The 21,353-nt window shown below is 40.8% G+C and overlaps 1 protein-coding gene across 2 annotated transcripts in view; it reads right to left on the bottom strand.

Moving 5' to 3' along the window:
- Positions 1-21,353, bottom strand: part of LRRTM4 (leucine rich repeat transmembrane neuronal 4) — a 952,017-nt gene that overhangs the window by 265,200 nt on the left and 665,464 nt on the right. The window lies entirely within an intron of this gene.

Below are 21,353 nucleotides of genomic sequence, written 5' to 3'. Positions count from 1 at the left end.
TATCACAGCTTTAACTATTCTAGGAAGGCTGTCCACAAAATTTAGGAGTTTGTCTATAAGAATGTTTGACCTTCTTTTCAGAAGCACATTTGTGAGGTCAGGGACTGATGTTGTATGAGAAGGCCTGGCTCACATTCTCTGCCCTAATTCATCCCAAAAGTGTTTCTATTGGGTTGAGGTCAGGGCTCTGTGCAGGTCCGTCAAGTTCCTCCAGTCCAAACTCACTCATCCATGTCTTTTTGGACCTTGCTTTGCGCACTGGTGTCATGTTGGAACAGGAAGACCCCCAAACTGTTCCCACAAAGTTGGGAGCAAAAAATTGTCTAAAATGTCTTGGTATGCGGACACCTTAAGAGTTCCCTTCACTGGAACTAAGGGGCCAAGCCCAACCCCTAAATAATACACTCCTAAACCTTTTGGACAGCCTTCCCAGAAGAGTTGAAGCTACTAAAGCTGCAAAGGTTGAGCCAACTTAATATTGAACCCTACGGACTAAGACTGGGATGTCATTAAAGTTCATGTATCTGTAAAGACAGGTGTTCCAAAACATTTGACAATATATTGTATATCTATAACCTAATCAGCTGAACTGCAGACGTCATTATTGTGCAACATTTAATATGTAAATGGCTGATATGGACCATGTACTTGAAACTTTATGCAAGAGTCCCACTGCGACTAAGAATCCTAAAGCACTGTTTACTAATTCTAACTAGATGTCAAGTAGTATAATCAGGCCTTTTAATAAACTATTGACGTTATCTCAGACATGCATTCAGAGAGTTTTTTAATACTCGCTTTATGAGAGTGTTTTCTGCACATGATTGATTCTTTTACTGCAAAGCAATAACAAGTGTACATTGTTCTTATAGATCTAGGAAAATTGTTGGTGAACACAAGTGTTGTTTGTGGTACAAGCTATATTTGTAGACAGCCTCTCAAGAGACCTGTTCCTCCAAAGAAAGTTGTACGATAATAATTACATGGACTCTCAAACCACAAGCTGCACATTACGTCTGGTATAGCCACCAGGATGCTACATATAATTATAATTAAAATGAATTCTGGGATCCCGCTGAGACACACATCAAGTTCTGTGGGAAAGAGAGTGATGGCTTTCATTGAAGTGATCTTTACAGCATCAAATAATAGATAGTTCATAGAAACCGCATGTAATTATACCTGGTGGTGGAAGGTGTCACATCCAAAATTACATAGACAATATAAGTATCATAATAAACAACACAAGAAGAATTAAAACATCTTCAAAAATATTATTCCTCAAATTTTATTTTAATTCATGTGAAAGTAGTTCACATAATTACAAAAAAATAAAACACAAAGTCTTATACAATAATGATGTAAGAGCTTTCATCACTCCTTACGTCACCACCACATTGTGACTGTCTAGTTAGCATTATACGGAGCAATACTGGTAGACTTAGATCAATTCTAGGTACATCATGACACAAGGTGGCTTTAACTCAGCGCGTTTCACAGGTTATCATTGCTGCTTCATCAGGAGTGCAGTATAGACCAAATCACATTTTACTTGTATCCATGAAAATGCAATCTTCAAGAAGTTGCCACTATGAACATGTTCCTGTTCTTTTCCAACAGCCAAACAGCATGGTGGTAGTGGGAAGGAAATGAAAAGAAGTATGTGCAGCTACTGCAACTGGCATCAATGTGAACCAAATTCTTTGCCCTGCAAGAATAATGATCAATACAAATGTCATCACAGTTTGATGTGTGACAGGTGGACAATGCCTAATCTCACTTCTACCTATTTAGGAAAATGGCTAAAACCCAGTGGCCAGAGACCAACAACCCCTCCACATAATAGTATCACTGTAATGTGCCATTTTACTTTCAGTGCTCTGTTTTCACCTTGTGCCCTGGAAACAGGGCGAGAACATTGTTTCGTGTCTACTAAGAGGGCAGTGAAGAGATGCAATTTAGCTGACCTAATGCTATTAACAGCCTGGTATGACATAAATTAGATCTCCACTTGCCAGTGATTCTGCAAAACAGGGCATCTGCATGTTATAAATCTAAATACACCCAACATTAAACCTGAACTGCATTCTTAATTAATCCTAGAGAAGTTAAACCTTCATAAAATATCCAGAAGCTGTCTGTCACAGTATACTCAATATTTTATTGTACATTATACACAATGGGAATTTGTATTGTTAAAAAAAAAAAACCACGGTACACAATAAAACACCCATATTCATATTCCGTCCCTCTCCAATAAACGTCAACTTCCACTCAAGTATACAAAATCATAAAATACTACGGTAGTGTTTATCTTGTATTTTCCCATAATATCAGTACAATACTAGCCAATAGTGTCTCTCTAAACAATGACCATAGATCACAATGCAAAATTATGCAAACTTATGAGTTATATGTTGTCCCCTAATCCAATTATGGATAAGGATCCTCACAAAAAGGTAGAAAAATGATGACATGACGGTCTAGTGCAAAGTAACCTGAATCTGTATCAAACCAGCTAATTGCCTTCAGTCTTATAAATTAAACTGAATGTAAAGTATACATGGATCTTTATGATATTACAAAATAACTGTGCCAAAAAATATAAGAATTTAAGTTAAAAAAAAAAGACAACAAGACATTGCATGCCTTATAAGCCAAGCCCTACACAACTTGTGGCCCAAACATAAGCCTTAATTTGGCATGGCTCCCAACTGTCCCCATTTGGAGGGACAGTCCTTCTTTTGAAACTAAATTCCTGTGTCCCTCGTATAGCCTCGGTTGTCCCTCTTTTTGGTGTGATGTGTTATGTTGCACGTTTTATCCATCCTCTATAATACGGCATTAATAATTTTTAAAAATACAAATATGAAGGAAAAATAGAGGGCAAAAAAGCACTTACGTGGTTTAACCAATCATTTTCTGCATATTAGATCTTTGTGGTCCATGTAACTGGGGCCATGACAGGGATGTGTCCTTTGCCTACATTCAGGGGGAGATTTACTAAAACTGGAGCATGCAAAATCTGGTGCAGCTCAGCATAGAAACCAATCAGCTTCCAGGTTTATTGTAAAGCTTAACTGAACAAGCTGAACTTAGAAGATGATTGGCTTCTTTCCTGTGTGCTAAAAGGTGTCCCTCTTTATCATTTCAAAAATTCAGGAGGTATGCTTACATAAGGCAGGGCCATGTGGGTGACATTATGCCCACACACTGGTTCCTCCCCTAACAAACATATGCCCAGCTTTCCTATCGCTCTGCAATTTGTCTGATGCGTGTGCTTCCTTCAAACAGATCATTTCTGAAAATAAATGTTTAACGTCTATGCCAATAACTCCTTATCTTCTGTTTAGTTAAATTGTTAATTATTAGCTGGTTATTGACTGTTTTCTATTACCACCCATTTACCAGGAAATAGCTCATTTGTTCAAAACCAATTAAGGCTTGATTTTAGGCAGGGAAAACAAAACACTCTACATATAGAGCTCCATGATATAAATGGATTCATTTATTTTGTAACAATCACATTTTAGAACATTCACTTCTGAACTATCACTGCCATATTTTTCACTCATCGCGGCAGTTTCACTGGTGTAATAATGTATTATAAGAAAGGCGCAATTATTATTTCATCTATTATTCTCGGAGCAGATCTGTACAACATGTAGCATTTCCATGAAACCCAGTGAGGTTAATTCATAAATACAAGAGTAAGGATTGCCCAAGGTGTGTTTGGCAATGATGAAGCAACATGTTTTAGTTTGTGGGTCCTAAATAAAAAGGAAAGAAAAAGTAGGTCTTACATTTTCTTTTACTTAAACTTTTTCACTGATAGCTGTGGTAGGTTAGGGGTCTTTAATAGAGAACAATACTACTACATTTTATTCAAATGCTATGCTAGTGGTTATGGCTTGCTGTTTATTCCCCTGCTGTTGTCAGTTTAATTTTTTTTTTTTTTTTAATTAGTTACCATTTGTCATTCAATTTTGGGCTGTGTATGTGGCAGAAGTTGATAAGAGAAGTACAGAAGTACTAAGGCTTTGTCTCAGGTTCAGCTGGACCATTTTTGGGAGCTGGCACAGGAGGCACAACATTAATTGGACAGGGTCCTGAAGCATCCATAGAACATTGGCTGGGAAAATTGGCGAGTTCGGTGAACAATTAGGTTTTAGGTTGAACCTTGGAAGCATGTGCCAGTCAGAGTATGGAAACAAAAGGGTGAGTTAAAACTGTGGTTCAGTATATCACTTCTTAGGAGGTTATGTGGGATTTGATGGTTTGGTTCTATTGGATTTTTGTAGCTTTAAAAAAATATTTAGCTTCAATAATGGGCAGGATTTAGACGGTGTTTTCCTTTTTTAATGAAATTAAAATTTGGCAACAGGTCAAAAAGCTTAGGAAGGGGGCTTTTTCAATATAGTGGAGTGAACGCTGATCAGCATTCTTTTGTAAGCCCAGGCTGATGTGATAAAACAACCTCTAGAATTTCTCCATGATGCCCTGGGTTCAAAGGAGGGGGGGGGGGTGAATGATGCTTGGCCTCATTTATCCCTGATGAGTTTGGTGGTGCAGATCCAAGAAGAAAGCAGAAGGCAATGTGGAGCAGTGCTTGGCAAACTTTTATTTTTCTAATACAGAATGGGAATAGCTCTATTAAAAAAAAAAAAAAAGCCAGAGATGAGCTTAAAGGGTAACTTCACTTTCCCAGGGGAAAAACAAAAACGGCAAATAAAGAAAAAAGGATATAGCGTATACAATTGGACACAAATCATATTGTAATTGAATGTTATTAAAAAATATCTTTCCTTTTCAATCTTCAGCTGTTGTAATTTTCTGAAAATGCAATGCAATATGGCTACTTGGAGCTGTTCTGTACACACCCCAGAAACCTAATTTTCTGCTTGTGTGATTGGCTCACCAATTCTCCCAGAAGTCTGCCTAAGATTCAAGTCAGATTTCCGGCATCCCCTGCAACAAAAATATCTTTTTTGGTGAGATACTCCCAATAGGAACAAGGCTAAAGGGATGCAGGCCCAGCAGCTTTCCTCATTAGTGTTCTGCAGCTGCCACAGCTGATCGATAATTATGAAACCACTCCCATTATTCCCGCTCAGCACAGAGGCACAGAGGAACAAACAATGATTTCTTCAGAATAACAAAATGTAGGAATCTGCAACAAAGTTTGTTACAATCCTTGTAATTTACATAAAACACTAAGGGGGGTGTTTTTTCTCAACAAAAGTGGAGTTACGCTTTAAAAAAGGTGATTCTAATTTAATGCAATAAAGTATAGACAACCGTCAGCTTATGTTCTGGTGATCTGTTTTTTTCTGGGCTATTAGCTGCCTTTGGTTTAGCCCTGCCAAGGAAGATCAACCAATCTGACTAGCTGCAGTAAATCTGACTTCTCTCTATTACAGATTTCATAAATTGACATCCGTACAGTAAAACAGCATGTGTAAATTGCAGCTGGTTGTGAAGAATGAAGTAGGTTATGGGTCCCCAGGAAGCGAGGGGGTCGGTGCTCTGGCACCTTCCATAGTGGTTGGTCTCCTGTAGCAACTGGGATAGAATCCACATTATGGAGAGCCATAGCGTCCACATAGTACGGGAAGGAAGGAGTTAACATGAACATACATGAAGTCCATGCTAGGTGCATAGCGCGACCCCATTCTGTCATGCTGGACTTATGGAGAGATCACGGGCTCAGCAATGTCCCTCCGTTATGCATCACACATGAAGTAACAGTTTGTGGTGACACAGGACCATGCTTTTAAGAGGAACTCTGTTGTTTTATTACTTCACACAGTGACACGGTTGATTTCTAAGTTCGGGAAATGCCTTAACCTCTTGCCGACAGCCCCATGTATTTTTACTGTGGGAGGCGGCTCCTACAGGCAAAATCACGTACCTGTACGTCTTCTGCTACTTCCAGGTTTGGGGCACGCATGCGTGCCACTGGCGACATGCTCCCACTGTGGTTGGACACAGTGGGAGCCAATCAGCGGGTCCGGCTGACCCATTGTCCGCTGCCACTGGGTAATCGTTCCCGAGGAAGGCAGAACAGCGGTCTGTTAGTAGGGGAGACAGAGATCCTGTGTTTCTGCTAAGCAAGCACATGGATCTCTGTCCTCCCCAAGTTAAAGCACCTCCCACACACAGTTAGAAAGCCCTCCAAGGGAACACATTTAACCCTTTGATCACCCCTGATGTTAAACCCTTCCCTGCCAGTGTCATTATTACAGTAACAGTGCATATTTTTTATCACTGATCACTGTATTGGTGTCACCGGTCCCCAAAAAAGTGTCAAAAGTGTCACTTAGTGTCCAATTTGTCCTCCATAAAATGGCAGTCTCGCTATAAGTCACTGATTGCTGCCATTATTAGTAAAAAAATAAATATATAAAAAATTCCATAAAAATATCCCATCATTTGTAGATGCTATAACTTTTGCACAAACCAGTCAATATTTGCTTATTGTTTTTTAACCAAAAATATGTAGCAGAGCAGTATACATATTGGGCTAAATTGATTTTTTTATTTTTTTTATTGAATAGGTTTTATAGCAGAAAGTAAAAATGTTGTTTTTTTTTTTAAATTGTGTGCCTTTTTTGTTTTTAGTGCAAAAGATAAAAACCGCAGAGATCATAAAATGCCAGCAAAAGAAAGCTCTATTTGTTGGAAAAAAGGACAACAATTTTATTTGGGTACAGCATCGCAAAACTGCGCAATTGTCATTTTAACTAACGCAGCGGTATCGTCAAAAATGGCCTGGTCAGGAACTGCCTTACATACCTACATTTACATATACTTATCTAACTGCTATACATTAAACTAATGGGAATGTTCTCATTTTGTTGACAGCTCTATAATGTATTCAGAGACCCCTGATGAAGAAACAGACCTTGTATTTCGAAACGCATTGGGTCTTGGCTGTCCTTTTGTGAACAGTCCTTTATGAATGCTGATTATTCAGACCGATCAAACCGCGTTCAATTTGGAACCATGTGTTATTATTGATGTTCTTTGCTGTATTTATCTATTTTTGTAATAAATCATTGTTTTTTAGATCTACTGTTACTATCTCTTTACACTTTAGTAACTTTTGCCCCTTAAAATCCCAACAAGAGGGAATTTTTGGTGTATTGTTGGTCAGGAAGAAGGGTTAACCTCCTGGAGCGGAAGTGGTTAATGTTAGATTCTCACACGACCACAGCCCAAGTCTGGTCCCAGAGGTATGGATGAGCACGCCCTGTGCAAAAAGTAACCCCCACGTGCAGGGCGAGCTGTCCCGCACACAAGCATATATAGGATTTGGGTGTTGCTCATAAGATAGCAAGAAATAAAGAGATTGTTCAAGTGAACGTTGTGTAGATGGTACCAGGATAAAGAAAGTGCATTGAATATTTTTTGCAGTGCCTGCTTAGTGTCCTCTGGAGGAACTGATTCCGGGACCCCCCCTCACCCGTATATTATTGCTCCTCCCATGGTTATCCAGGTCCTCAATTTGTCGATTCATGACAATTAGGTGAGCAGTATGGGAATCTGTAGTGTATTCCAAGCGCTTAATGGTTTTGTCTCTGCTGAGGCCATCCCTCTCAGTTCTGGCTACTTTCTCTGTTAGGACCAGTATCTCAGCCTTCAGATTTGTAATGGCAGAAGCAAAAGTCTGTTTGATATCTGTGGCAATGGCCGTTATGTCCGAAAATATGAGCGGGTGGTCGGGGGAGCAATCATCCTTTACCGTGTCCTCTGATGCGGAGAGGGGTTCCTTGCTGTAGTCAGCCTCGTGGTGGACCTGCGCCATCTTGTAAGCTAGTGCATTCGTCCGGGCCACCGCCAGAGCCTTGAACAGATAGGAGATGTTTTGCTGGAGGAAGTGGGTGTGGAGCGGTGTTGTCGGGTCTGGAAGCCGTGGCAGAGAATTCTGTCCATTTCTGGGCCAGGGGGAGACAGAGTGTCTGTGTGTCTGCTCCTCTAGTGTGCAGCCATCCGCTGAGCCGTCCAAGCCACGCCCCCTATAGAATTTTCATGACCAGCATTCAATGCACACACTATAGCCTGGCATTCAGTATCAAGAATATGCTTGTGTTGTTTTGTGAAAACATGCAAACAAAGAATAAAGGAAAAAACAAGCAGAGCAGCCCTTTTGGCAAATACCGGAGTTGCCAGATTGCCAGTTTGGGCTTGCTTATGTACAAATAGAGCATGATAAATGTTCTGCACAGATCTTCCATACCATCCATCTTTTCACACTTTTTGTAGCTCTCCAGACATAACCTACCACAGCCTAGCTCCATGACCTTGACTGATTGAGAGCCCTGATTTCCCCTTCTAAGTATCATCTATGTATGTTATTATCTGCAGTACAAATGGCAGAAGTGTAATGCTCATAAACACCCAATCTATCTGTTTCCCCTGCTTTGGCAGTTAAAGTGCGTGCGCTGTGCATACTTATTTATCTGTTACAGTTCCTGCGTGACCTCTGCTAGCTCACAATCTGTGCAATCAAAGATTTGCTGCCCCCGAAGCAAGGAACTGATTTATAGGTTTTAAGATGTGGGCTGGAAAAAAAGCTGCTATTTATAAATATCCTTTTAATCCAGTTTTACAATAATTGCTGCAGGCTGAAAGCTCACGAGCACCCAGGTGATTTGCATAATCATTTTTGTTATGTGATTGTATTGATCTTCTGCTGAGAAGTAATCTTTTAATTTAGCTGAATAATAGCGCCTCCAGCAAACTTCACCTGTCTATACCTGAAGATCACAGAGGAGGAAATAAAATAGCTTGTCCTGGAGGGGGCAGTAGAGAGCTTACTGGTGTCTGGGGGGAATTACAGGAACACATGAACATTTCATGAAGCTTTCTATCATTAAAGTGTTATTAAACCCACAACAGTAAAATCAGTCTGTATACGCAGTAAAGAATGCTTGTTATACTCACTGTGAAACCTAAGAGGTTAATACTCTGCATTGTATAAAAAGGCTGTTTGATCCAGTAACATCTGATCCTACCTTTCTTCCAGTGTCCCCAATATAGCTCCTGATAGTACAGAGACTAGGGGGAAAGCTGCCATTGCTCAATTTGGTGCATATTGCTAAAGATTATATAGAAAGAAAAGTGGTGTGCTACTCATAATGGTTGGAAACCATAATAATCATCATAGGTAGGTTGAAGAATGTATCAAATGTGGTTTTGGATTCACTGCATTTTTGGTATTTTATTTTGTTTGTTTACATTTGCTATATTTATACACATTTGGTTTGCCACATGATATTTGTTGTGACGTGAGTTTGGTTGGGGGGCTTGTGGAACCCAGATTACTTGAGGCTACATTCACACCTGAGCGTAGCGTTTTCGCGCGTTTTTTACCGCGATTTTACAGCGATTTTTACCGCGATTTTACCGCGATTTTACCGCGATTTACAGGCGTTTTTTGTGCAGGCGTTTTTTGATTGAATAGATACCAATGGAAAACGCCTGTAATCTGCCCAAAAAGAAGCTCATGTACTTTTTTGAGCGTTGGGCGTTTTGCTTACAGCGTCAAAACGCTCAGATGTGAACAGGGGCCATTGAAATGAATAGGATTTGTCTTGTTGGGCGTTTTGAGAGCTGATCCTAGAGCAGAAAAACTCCCCAAAAACGCCCCAAAACGCCTACATGTGAACGGAGCCTTAGAGAGGTTGGGAAACTCCTTGTCCAGTTTCCCCGACCCCCCTTATGTGTAAGTCACCCTGTGTCTATTAGGGGTCCAGTCGGGTCTGCATGATCAGACTCGCTGTACAGCCACACTGAACTTGGCCTTTCGTGTTACCCCTCCGTTATCCTGGGTTCTATATGTGTGGTTTGTGTTGAAAGAGTGAGGGGCTCTTTCACTTGGGACAATATTTCTGAACAGTGTCCCTCAGGAAATATATGAAGAGGAACGGTTTGACTTTTCAGATTGCTAGAATATTGCAGGAGTGTCTCATAGACCCTTGCTAGATAGTGAGGTGGGTGAGGTTTGTTATTGTTAGGTGCCTGTATCCCATTGTTCTATTGTTTCTGTCTGCCTTAAGATCAACTTAATATGGGATGTATATGTGTATGAGGATTGGCTGCTAAGGGGGAGGGGGGATTGTCCCACAGTGTATATCTCTTTGTGCCTGTGTTTCAATAAACAGTTCATTTCTGGTTGACTCCAAAACCTGTACTGCTGAGTTCTTGGGGTAACTATAGTCAGATTAAGGGATCTCGTGTTCCAGAGCTTAGGAAGCAGCTTCTTGGTGGAGATACCCAGTCAGGGTGTCCGGAGTCTGTCAAATTTGTTATCACATCTGATGCCTTCTTCAACCTACCTGTGATGATTATTATGGTTTCCTACTATTATGAGAAACACACCACTTTTCTTTCTATATAATTTTATGCCTAGCAAGTTTTAGGAGTACTTGTATTTTGTGGGAACAGCAACTCACTTAATACTTTAGTTATTGAACATCATCCACAGCAGCCCACCTTCTACCTTATCAATCACATATTGCTAAAGAGGGTTTTTTTGGGAGAATGCATGTGATCAGCACAGGGCCTATCAGCACTGTCCAGACAGAGGTTTAGAGGTCTTACATCTTAAAAGGACAATCATGGGAGAATGAAAACTCCTCCTACAAGCTTTAACCAGACACTGATAGAAGACACAAGACTGCTTTATACAGCTGAGGAGAAAATGTATTTGGCAGTTAATATTTACTAAAACTTCTGCATTTCCATGTTGTGTGTACTATGGGAAACCAGATATAGTGAATGCAGAGTTCTCGGTTTAGTAACACTTTAACCACTTCAGCCCTGGAAGATTTCACGCCATTCCTGCCCAGACCCTATTTTGTGATTCGGCATTGTGTTACTTTAATGGATAATTGCGCGGTAGTGCGACGCTGGACCTAAACAAAATTTACGTCTTTTTTTCCCACAAATAGAGCTTTCTTTTGGTGGTATTTGATCACCTGTGCGATTTGAGCGACAATTTTGAAAAAAAAAAAAAAAAAACAATATTTTTCACATTCTGCTATATGACATTCCCAAAAACAAAATGTAAAAATCTAATTTTTTTTAACATTTTAGACCAATTTGTTTTCTGCTAAATATTTTTTGTAAAAAATCCCAATATGTGTATATCGATTGGTTTGCACAAAAGTTATCTTGTCTACAAACTAGGGAAAAGATTAATGTGATTTTTATTTATTTATTTTTTTTACTAGTAATGGTGGCGATCAGCGGTTATTAGTGGGACTGCGACATTGTAGCGGACAGAACAGACCCCTAACTGACATTTTTGACACTTTTGGGGGACCAGTGACATTACTACAGTAATCAGTGCTTAAAATATGCACTGTTGCTGTACTAATGCCACTGAAAAGGAAGGGGTTAACATCGAAGGGTTAAATGTGTCCCTAGGGGATTTTTTCTAACTGTGTGGGGGATGGGCTTGCTGAATGAACACAGAGACCTGAATAGGAGGAATATGGGATCCCTGTTTTCATTACTGACAGAACAGTGATCAGCTGTGTTTACAACGGCAGACCGCCATTCTGTCTCCACGGGGGAAGTGATCGCCGGTGCCCGGTGGCAATCGCGCCCGACCGGATCTGCTGATTGGCTCCCCCTGTGACCAATCAGTGCGTGTGCGTGCCTCTGGTGGCACGCACGGGCCCCTACAAGCGGTCCTGCGACATTCGGTCCTACTCATTGTTTCGCGGGACAGAGCCGACCAGCCGACCAACGGATGGTCGGCAAGTGGTTAAAGTGGTTGTAAACCCTTACTGCCCTAAATTGTTCAATGTAGTTATTATTGCAATACAATATGATCATCAAGCCCCAAAATACAAAAATCTCTGTTCTTCTACCTCTTCTTCTACTTCCGGGAAACTGTTTCCTATCAGAGCTTGCTTGTGAAGAAGCACGATTCTGCATGCTCTTTGTTGGGAAAGCTGCGTCATGATCATGGACAGGGTGGGGCTGGGTGGATGGGGCAGGACATCGCGGGACTGGCTGGTAGCGACCAACAATGCTACTAGGAAGTATCAGTGAGCAGCCAAATACGGCTGCACAGATTGTATGTTGTCAGTCACATCGAGGAGGATTGCTCAATGGCTTGGTAAGACAGTTTTTTCTGATCAGCAATTAAGCAATCCAAAAAGAGCATAATACAATTGTTTGTGGTATTTATCAAATAAATGAAGGGTAGATTTTTTACAGGAATTCCACTTTAAGAGAATCATGTGCTAGTATGAATCGCATACAAGCACATCATGTTAGACTTATCTTAAAAGACCTCCAACGGTGGTCAACGCGGACAGGGCTTCCATCTTCACCCGGTCTTCCTACCAGGTTTACAGGCTCTGGCTGCTTGAATGGCCAAGCCCCGATGAAGTCACCCCCGCACATGTGCATAGGAGTTATGGCCTCAGGATAGAGCTCTGGAGGGAGACGTTACCAGCTGCCTAAACTGTAAATACCTCCTAAATGGTGCAGGTTAAGGAGATATTTCTTGTACCTACAGGTAAGCTTCATAATAAGCGTATCTGTAGGTACAAGTGTTTAAGTGCTGTTTATTACAACTTTAAGTAGAAGAAAAGCCTAAGTCTAACTAATCTTAAAAATGTTCCCTCCCCTCCTACCTAGCCTGCCTAACCTGAATAAAAAAGATCTGTGCACTTACTCATTTTCAATCTGCTCTGGTCTGGTAACATGATCCTGCAGGTCTGTGTAAGGAAGTGTTCGACAATGGCTGTGACTTCCTGGGAGTCATGGTGTCACCCATAGGCTTCTATAGCCCAGTCGTTGTCAGCGCTCTCTCCTCTCCCCTGCAGCAGCTGCTCACAGACACAGGTTATGATGTGACCTGACTGGCATCCCAATGCATTCTAAAGTGGTAGCCAAAGCACAATGCACTGCCATACCCCACAAGGCATATACTGTGTGTTGTGTACATTGCGTTGAACATTTTCTTTGTGGCAGTGAATTGGCAGTGCATTCATAATAAATGGGCTGCCGTAACACAACTCCCATTAGAAGCATCTCAGGGAATCAGTGCTTGCTAATCCACCACAAAGGATTGCTAAAGTATGAATCCAGCCTACATACTTGTGCTGTAATATGTACCTCTATAACATCTCAGAAAGTTTGAAAATAGACATTAAGACACACCTGTACATGACATCAATGCTGGTAAAGACAGATTAAATCTGAAACCAAGCTGTAGCCAGTGTGAATAAAGCTATAAAGTACAGATGTCTCTGTAAAGCCTGAGCACACAAAGACCTCATTAGACAGCAATAACTGTTGCCCTATACTCTGAATGAAATTAATATAGATGCAGTTCAGGCACACCTCTGCAAGACTGCTAAGAAAACTATGTGCTGCTTATATTGATTTCAAAGAGTTTGTGTGCACATTAAATACTGTATACTTACACCCTTGGTTGGAGCATCCAACCTATTATTGGTAAAGTCCATGAATGTGTGCCCTGGCATAGTTTTCAGCAATTTAAAATCAGTTTCTGGAAGACTTTAAAAACAAGTCAGTGCTGCAAAGCTTGTTATTGATATCTTAAAAAAAAAAAAAAAATTCAACCATGTTCAGAAAAAGTGCACCCTTTGGTCAGTTTATGTACTTCTAAGCAAATATTACAATTTTTAGCCAGAAAAGCTGATTTCACTTTGATTCTAAAGGTACTCAATGTTTTCCACCTGGCTGCCATCCTAAGTCTAATGGAAAAAAAAAACTCTGTACTTTCTACATTACATACACCTGGCTCCTGCACTGTTTCTATGACATATACATAACCCCTGAACTATTTACATTACATACACTTGTCTCCTGCACTTCCTACATTACATACATTTGAACCCTGCATCATTTTCATTACATAGATCTAACTCCTACACTTGTTACATTATGTCCACTTAACCCCTGCTCTATTTACATTACATACCCCTGACCCCTGCATTATTTATATTACATACCCCCAACCCCTACATTATTTACATTTTATTCTCTGACCCCTGCATTATATACATTAAATACCCCTGACCCCTACATTATTTATATTAAATACCCCTGACCCCTACATTATTTACATTACATTCCCCTGACCCTTGCATTATATACATTAAATACCCCTGACCCCTGCATTTTTTACATCACATAACCCTGACACCTACTTTATTTACATTACAAATTCCTGACCCCTACATTATTTACATAACATGCCCCTGACCCCTGCACTATTTACACTACATACCCCTGACCCCTACATTATTTACATTACATACCCCAGACCCCTGCACTATTTTCATTACATAGATATGACTCCTACATGTGTTACATTATGTTCACTTGACCCCTGTTCTATTTACATTACATACCCCAGACCCCTGCATTATTTACATTACATACCCCTGACCCCTGCATTATTTACATTACATACACTTGATCCCTGCATTGTTCCATTACATAGATCTGACTCCTGCACTATTTACGTTGTATACACTTGCCCCCTGCACTATTTACATGGCATTGACCTTTACTCTATGTACATTATACACACCTGACCCCTACACTCTATACATTATACTGTATATTTTGATCACTGCTCTGCACCATGACTGACTCAGGTTGTGTAGCCCTCCATTGGATGTGAGGACTCCTGGGAAAAATCCACCACTGGATCATGGGGGGAACACCATCTGCTTGGAGAGTGAAGGATCAGGCAAGTAAAAGGGTTTTTACTTTTTACCCTGTTTTAAACAGACACCTAACCCCACTGCAAAGGAGAATGTTCATATTTCTCAAAGTTGGACTTTAACCACTTCTTGACTGGAAGGATTTACCACCTTAATGACCAGGCCATTTTTTTGCAATTCGGCACTGCGTTACTTTAACTGACAATTGCGCAGTCGTGCGACGATGTACCCAAATGAAATTGATGTCCTTTTTCCCACAAATAGAGCTTTCTTTTGGTGGTATTTGATAACCTGTGCGGTTTTTATTTTTTGCGCTATAAACAAAAAAAGAGCAACAATTCTGAAAAGAAACAATATTTTTTACTTTCTGCTATATAACATTCCCAATAAAAAAAAAAAAAAATCTAATTTTTTCATCATTTTAGGTCAATTTGTATTCTGTTACATATTTTTTTAAAAAAAAAAAAATCCCAATAAGTTAAAACTGATTGGTTTGCGCAAAAGTTATCGTGTCTACAAACTACGGGAAATATTTATGTCATTTTTATTAATTAATTAATTTTTTTACTAGTAATGGTGGTAATCAGTGATTTTTAGCGAGACTACAACATTGCGGCGGACAGATCAGACACCTAACTGACATTTTTTACACTTTTGGCGGGACCAGTGACATTACTATAGTAATTAGTGCTAAAAATATGCACTGTTACTGTAATAATGACACTGGCAGGGAAGGGGTAAACGCCAGGGGCGATCAAAGGGTTAAATGTGCCCCTAGGCGGTGCTTTCTAACTATGGGGGGGTGGGGTGGGCTTGCTGCATGAACATAGAGACCTGTGTTCCTAAATAAGAGGAACACAGGATCCCTGTGTTTATTACTGCTGTGTTTACAATGGCAGACCATCATTCTGTCTCCACGGAGACCGATCGCGGGTACCCGGCAGCAATAGCGGCTGCCGAACCCTCTGATTGGCTCCCCCTGTGGCCAATGGCTGTGAGCAGTCCCGCGAAGCAACGTACAGGTATGCCATTTTGCGGGACAGAGCCGACCTACCACAGTAAAACTATGGGGGCTGGTCGGCAAGTGGTATATAAGTCCTCAAAAATGGTCATTTATATTGCAGCTTACAACTCTTTAAAAGTTATGGCTGCATTCCTTATCTGGGTTTGTTTTTCTTTCTTTATTTTCAACTGGTGATCTGGCCAGTAACACACTTCCTGTCTTAGGGTAGCTCTTCTATCTATGGAGGTGCAACTGAGTCACCCTTTGACAACAGTGTGGAGAGGGTAGTGTTAAAAAGACTAGTAGATTTAGATGGATTTTAGTGACTAACAAATTAAACCCTTTCTCCCTCTTTGGGAGTGAACTAAGTGACTAAACACTGACCATTTAATGCACCCCATCAGTGTTAAATGGTTTGTCTCAACCCTCTAACTGCCCCTTTTGCTTTGAATGCATGGTCTGGTAAAGCTGTGGAAGATAACTGCCACAGTTGCTTGTGCTCTGAACCGAGCCGTCAAGCCATCAAATGTCTGATGTCATAATTAATCAGATGTGCAGCACTATAGATAAACACTGCGGATCAAATGTAGGCTAAGATGTCAGGTCACCTGTGGCCAGGTGACAACTGCACCCTGTTGGAGGCAGGGGTGCAGCGCAAGGTAGTGAACCCGATAGCAGACTGCTGCGGATGGACCAGAACGAGAGCCCAAGGTTCCCCAGGGCGTGGAGTCTAAGACCCAGCAGGTGTTCACCAGAGCCTCTAGTGGTGAGGATGGACTTGGCTGCAGCTGGGCCCAGGTCGTGGCCCCTGGGGTCCCCCGGGTCACGCTCCGTAGGGAGAGAAGGGAAGCAGCCACTCAGGACACACGGAATGGTGATGGGTAAGCCGAGGTCGGGGTAACAGGAAGACGAGGGTAATCAAGGGACAGGCCAAAGGTCAGGGTAACAGGCAGACAGGAATAGTCAGAGACAGGCCAAAGTCAGTACACAGAAAAGTAGATCAAGCGCATGGCAAACAGGAAACACACACTGTTAAACAGCAAGGCAGACCTGCAGTGCACTGGTTAATATCCTGTGATGACCTGGGGTGTGGCAGGAACACGAAGGAGAGGTGATAAAAAGGAACCAGGAGTGGAATCTGACCTCTAATACAGACATGAAGGCACAGGTAAACTGCCAAACACTATTGCAAGTTCATGACATAAGATAGCAGCTTCCTTGACTGTAATGATTAGGAAGGTTTACTTTTGGTTCATCTGTGAGCTGAGAGACTGAGCCAGCTGCCGAGTAGGCATCTGGGTGGATCCTGACAATATGGTTGGAGTGGCTCTGCTGTTGGCTGATTCCAGGTCATAGAAGAGCACAAGTATGTGCACGCCTATGACCCACAAGAGATAAAAAGCCAAAACTGATTTTGCCCCAGGGCTGATAGCATGAAGGTACATAGTTTTTGGCAGCTTAGGTAACACCCCTCTGTTAGGATCAGCCTTTTTTTAAATGAAACATTTCCTTGTGTTCCTGGCCTTACTTAATTTAGAATATTGTGGTAATGTGCAAAAAAAGCTTATAGGAAGTGACTACTGATGATGGGTGATATCTACATAGGGAAAAGGATGTTTACCTGTATGGCCTAAAGAAAATCTGGTCCAATTTGCCCTTTTCCTAAAACAATGGTACCTCGAAGTAGAACCATAAGCACCTATAACTAGCTATGTGACATGTGCTATTTGTATGTCATCACCGCAGTCTTACCCTAACAATAAAACAAAGGGAGATATTTATAGTGGAGAGTGATAGAGTGGAGAGTGATACATAGCTCTCTACTATACAGTGTAAAGGTACTCTACACAGTGGCCAGTATTATGGGTATGCAGACAGAACTTTGTGATTGGAAAAGAGGCTGGCCACATGAATTTAATGGATCCCATGACCATTGCAAACAAACAAAATATTTCCCAGCACACTTACCAGCCAGCCTGCAAAACAACCAAATTGATCCTCTCTAACAGTTTATGTTAAAAACGTGGATTTTGTTTTTGATCCCATGACCGTACCTCCCAAATTTCTGAGATGGAAAAGAGGGAAACTTTTGTATGTAGGCAAAGGAAACACTTTTGCCGTGCCCCGAATTATGCAGATCTTAGGGAAAGTAATATGCAGAAAATGATTGGGTAAACCCACAGGTCCTTTTTACCACGGATTCTCCTTTATACTGACTGTTCAAAACAATAAATGTGAGAACTTAGAGGATGGGTGAAATGTTTAGCATTGTAGAATAGTTTTAGTAGTTAAATAAGACATTGCTTAGGGGGTCTATACCTCTAGACCATACCTCTATACCTCTAGACCAGGGGTCTCCAAACTGTGGTCCGAGGGCTCGATGCAGCCCTTTGCTAGCCTTTATCCGGCACTTGGGTCACTACCAATGATGGGGCACTATTCCTCCTCCTACTAACCACAAACCCTGAGCCCATGTTTATTCTCACTGATGCTGGGCCTGGGACATTTTCTATCCTCACTGGCCACACTCTGGCCCCACTAAAGTCTGGAGGATAGTACATTGGCCCTTTGTTTGTAAAGTCTAGAGACCCCTGCTCTAGATGAAACAAGAGGGATGAATGAGGAGAGCCCATGGATTATGTATAAAAGAGGGGATAGTCCCTCAGGAGCTTTGCGTGATAGGGCTCTCTATACTTTTTGGCTTTTGTTCTTGCTGAGTTCCAAAGCAAGTAGCATGCAATGTGTATTTATAAAGCCCACTGCTAAAAGTAGTGGTTTGGCCTTGGTAAGACATACCGCTTCTTTATAAATGGACCCCAAATGTTCTGCATGGTTGCTACGGGCAACAATAAATATTCCTCATAGCACGTATCTTATATAGCAGTACATTTGGGCTTTTGTTTCTTCTACCTATTTTTCTGATTTGATGAAGGGATATAATATTTTCACAATAAATGCGGCTATATTTTACCTTTGAATTTTTTTTATGTTCTATTAATACAAAACTTGCACAAATTACTTTAAATGTGTATTGTCAAGATACTGTAAAGATATTTAATAAGTGAGTTTTACAGCTGTCTTTTTTTTACTGACAAGGCACAGAAATACAAAAAGACTCCAACAAAGCACATTCAGTGGATAGCAAGAAAATGGCAAATTTTATAGTTAATTAAGCTTATCTTCTTTTCACTGGCATAGTTTCTCTTTAAGTCAAATTGTAGCGACAAGCCATAGTGCATCAGCTAAATGAGTACAGCAGGGGGGCAACTTATTAATTCCAAAAAAACTCTGGGAATGAGCGCTCAAAGTTAGAGTTTTTCTGTCTTTCACAAACTTTCTGCCAAGTTGCCGCAAACATGGCAATTTAACCTAGAACCTCAGACGCCCCAAAAACAATACCTCTCTTTGTTCTATTTGTGAGCCGAGTGGAATTGGCAGCATTAATTGGCGCCATCTATGAATATTATAGAGAAAGCAGTCTTGTTACCCGGGCCATTAAATGACATTCATACACTGGCTGAATTAATTATAAATAGTTAATTGATTACATGATAAGCATCTGCCTATAAAGCAACTGAGCGCTCTGGGTAATAGACTCATCTGCAAATACAAATATATATTTATGCAATGACCTGCACGTTGTTACAGAAACATTAACCAGCTATGTATATATGTATATATTGCTGGATTCCCTGTAATCAAGCAATAAATATGGAGCTTGTGTCTCATCTGCTGTAATTAGCAGAATATTCTCTGCAGGGATATGGAAGCAATCCTGAATTAGCGCAGAGCGGTAGAAATAGCACATATGATATCATGACAATACAAGGACAGCAGGTGCTGGAATTTGGAGGCAATTCCAATATTTTAGAGTCGGCTAAACAAGCAAAGTTGTACTGCGACTTAATGTGCTTTGTTTCCTAAACAGGTGCGTAGCTGGCAAAAAATGTGTTCTATACAATTTCCCTACAGTAATGCATTTCTGGATGTACTTTATAACAACCAGGTACCCGAAACCAAGGAGAGTATTTGTAAAAGATTACATGGCAATTTGCCTGATATTTACATGGAAAAAAAATCTTTGGACAACTTTCACCCTATGTATAAAGCAACATAATTGGACATTAACCCAACATTATTACCCATTGAAAATGACTTTTCCTGACTTTCAGCAACATCTGTTCTTCAATAGGAGAGGTATTTCTCTGTAATGTTAAACATATTTAACAAAGGGTGACTGTTCCTTTCCATGCACATTCATCTGCTACTTTCTTCAACCAGCTTGTAAATAAAAAAAAAAATCACCAGGTTGAGCTGTTAACAAAACCAAACAAAAATGCAATGATTGCCTGTGGAGACTGTTGAACCTGTTTATTTATGTAACTTAATTATATACAGTGCCTTGCGAAAGTATTCGGCCGCCTTGAACCTTTTGACCTTTTGCCACATTTCAGGCTTCAAACATAAAGATATAAAACTGTAATTTTTTGTGAAGAATCAACAACAAGTGGGACACAATCATGAAGTGGAATGAAATTTATTGGATATTTCAAACTTTTTTAACAAATAAAAAACGGAAAAATTGGGCGTGCAAAATTATTCAGCCCCCTTAAGTTAATACTTTGTAGCGCCACCTTTTGCTGCGATTACAGCTGTAAGTCGCTTGGGGTATGTCTCTATCAGTTTTGCACATCGAGAGACTGAAATTTTTGCCCATTCCTCCTTGCAAAACAGCTCGAGCTCAGTGAGGTTGGATGGAGAGCGTTTGTGAGCAGCAGTTTTCAGTTCTTTCCACAGATTCTCGATTGGATTCAGGTCTGGACTTTGACTTGGTCATTCTAAAACCTGTATATGATTATTTGTGAACCATTCCTTTGTAGATTTTGCTTTATGTTTTGGATCATTGTCCCAGTCTCAGGTCTTTTGCAGACTCCATCAGGTTTTCTTCCAGAATGGTCCTGTATTTGGCTCCATCCATCTTCCCATAAATTTTAACCATCTTCCCTGTCCCTGCTGAAGAAAAGCAGGCCCAAACCATGATGCTGCCACCACCATGTTTGACAGTGGGGATGGTGTGTTCAGGGTGATGAGCTGTGTTGCTTTTACGCCAAACATAACGTTTTGCATTGTTGCCAATAAGTTGGATTTTGGTTTCATCTGACCAGAGCACCTTCTTCCACATGTTTGGTGTGTCTCCCAGGTGGCTTGTGGCAAACTTTAAATGACACTTTTTATGGATATCTTTAAGAAATGGCTTTCTTCTTGCCACTCTTCCATAAAGGCCAGATTTGTGCAGTATACGACTGATTGTTGTCCTATGGACAGAGTCTCCCACCTCAGCTGTAGATCTTTGCAGTTCATCCAGAGTGATCATGGGCCTCTTGGCTGCATCTCTGATCAGTCTTCTCCTTGTATGAGTTGAAAGTTTAGAGGGACAGCCAGGTCTTCATAGGTTTTCAGTGGTCTGATACTCCTTCCATTTCAATATTATCGCTTGCACAGTGCTCCTTGGGATGTTTAAAGCTTGGGGAATCTTTTTGTATCCAAATACAGCTTTAAACTTCTCCACAACAGTATCTCAGACCTGCCTGGTGTGTTCCTTGTTCTTCATGATGCTCTCTGCGCTT

This window comes from Pelophylax lessonae (genome assembly GCF_965119305.1).
Source record: "Pelophylax lessonae genome assembly, chromosome: 4".
In the NCBI taxonomy this organism is placed as follows: Eukaryota; Metazoa; Chordata; class Amphibia; order Anura; family Ranidae; genus Pelophylax; species Pelophylax lessonae.
The sequence above is the reverse complement of the archived record's forward strand: the minus strand, read 5'-3'. Positions and strand labels throughout refer to the sequence as shown.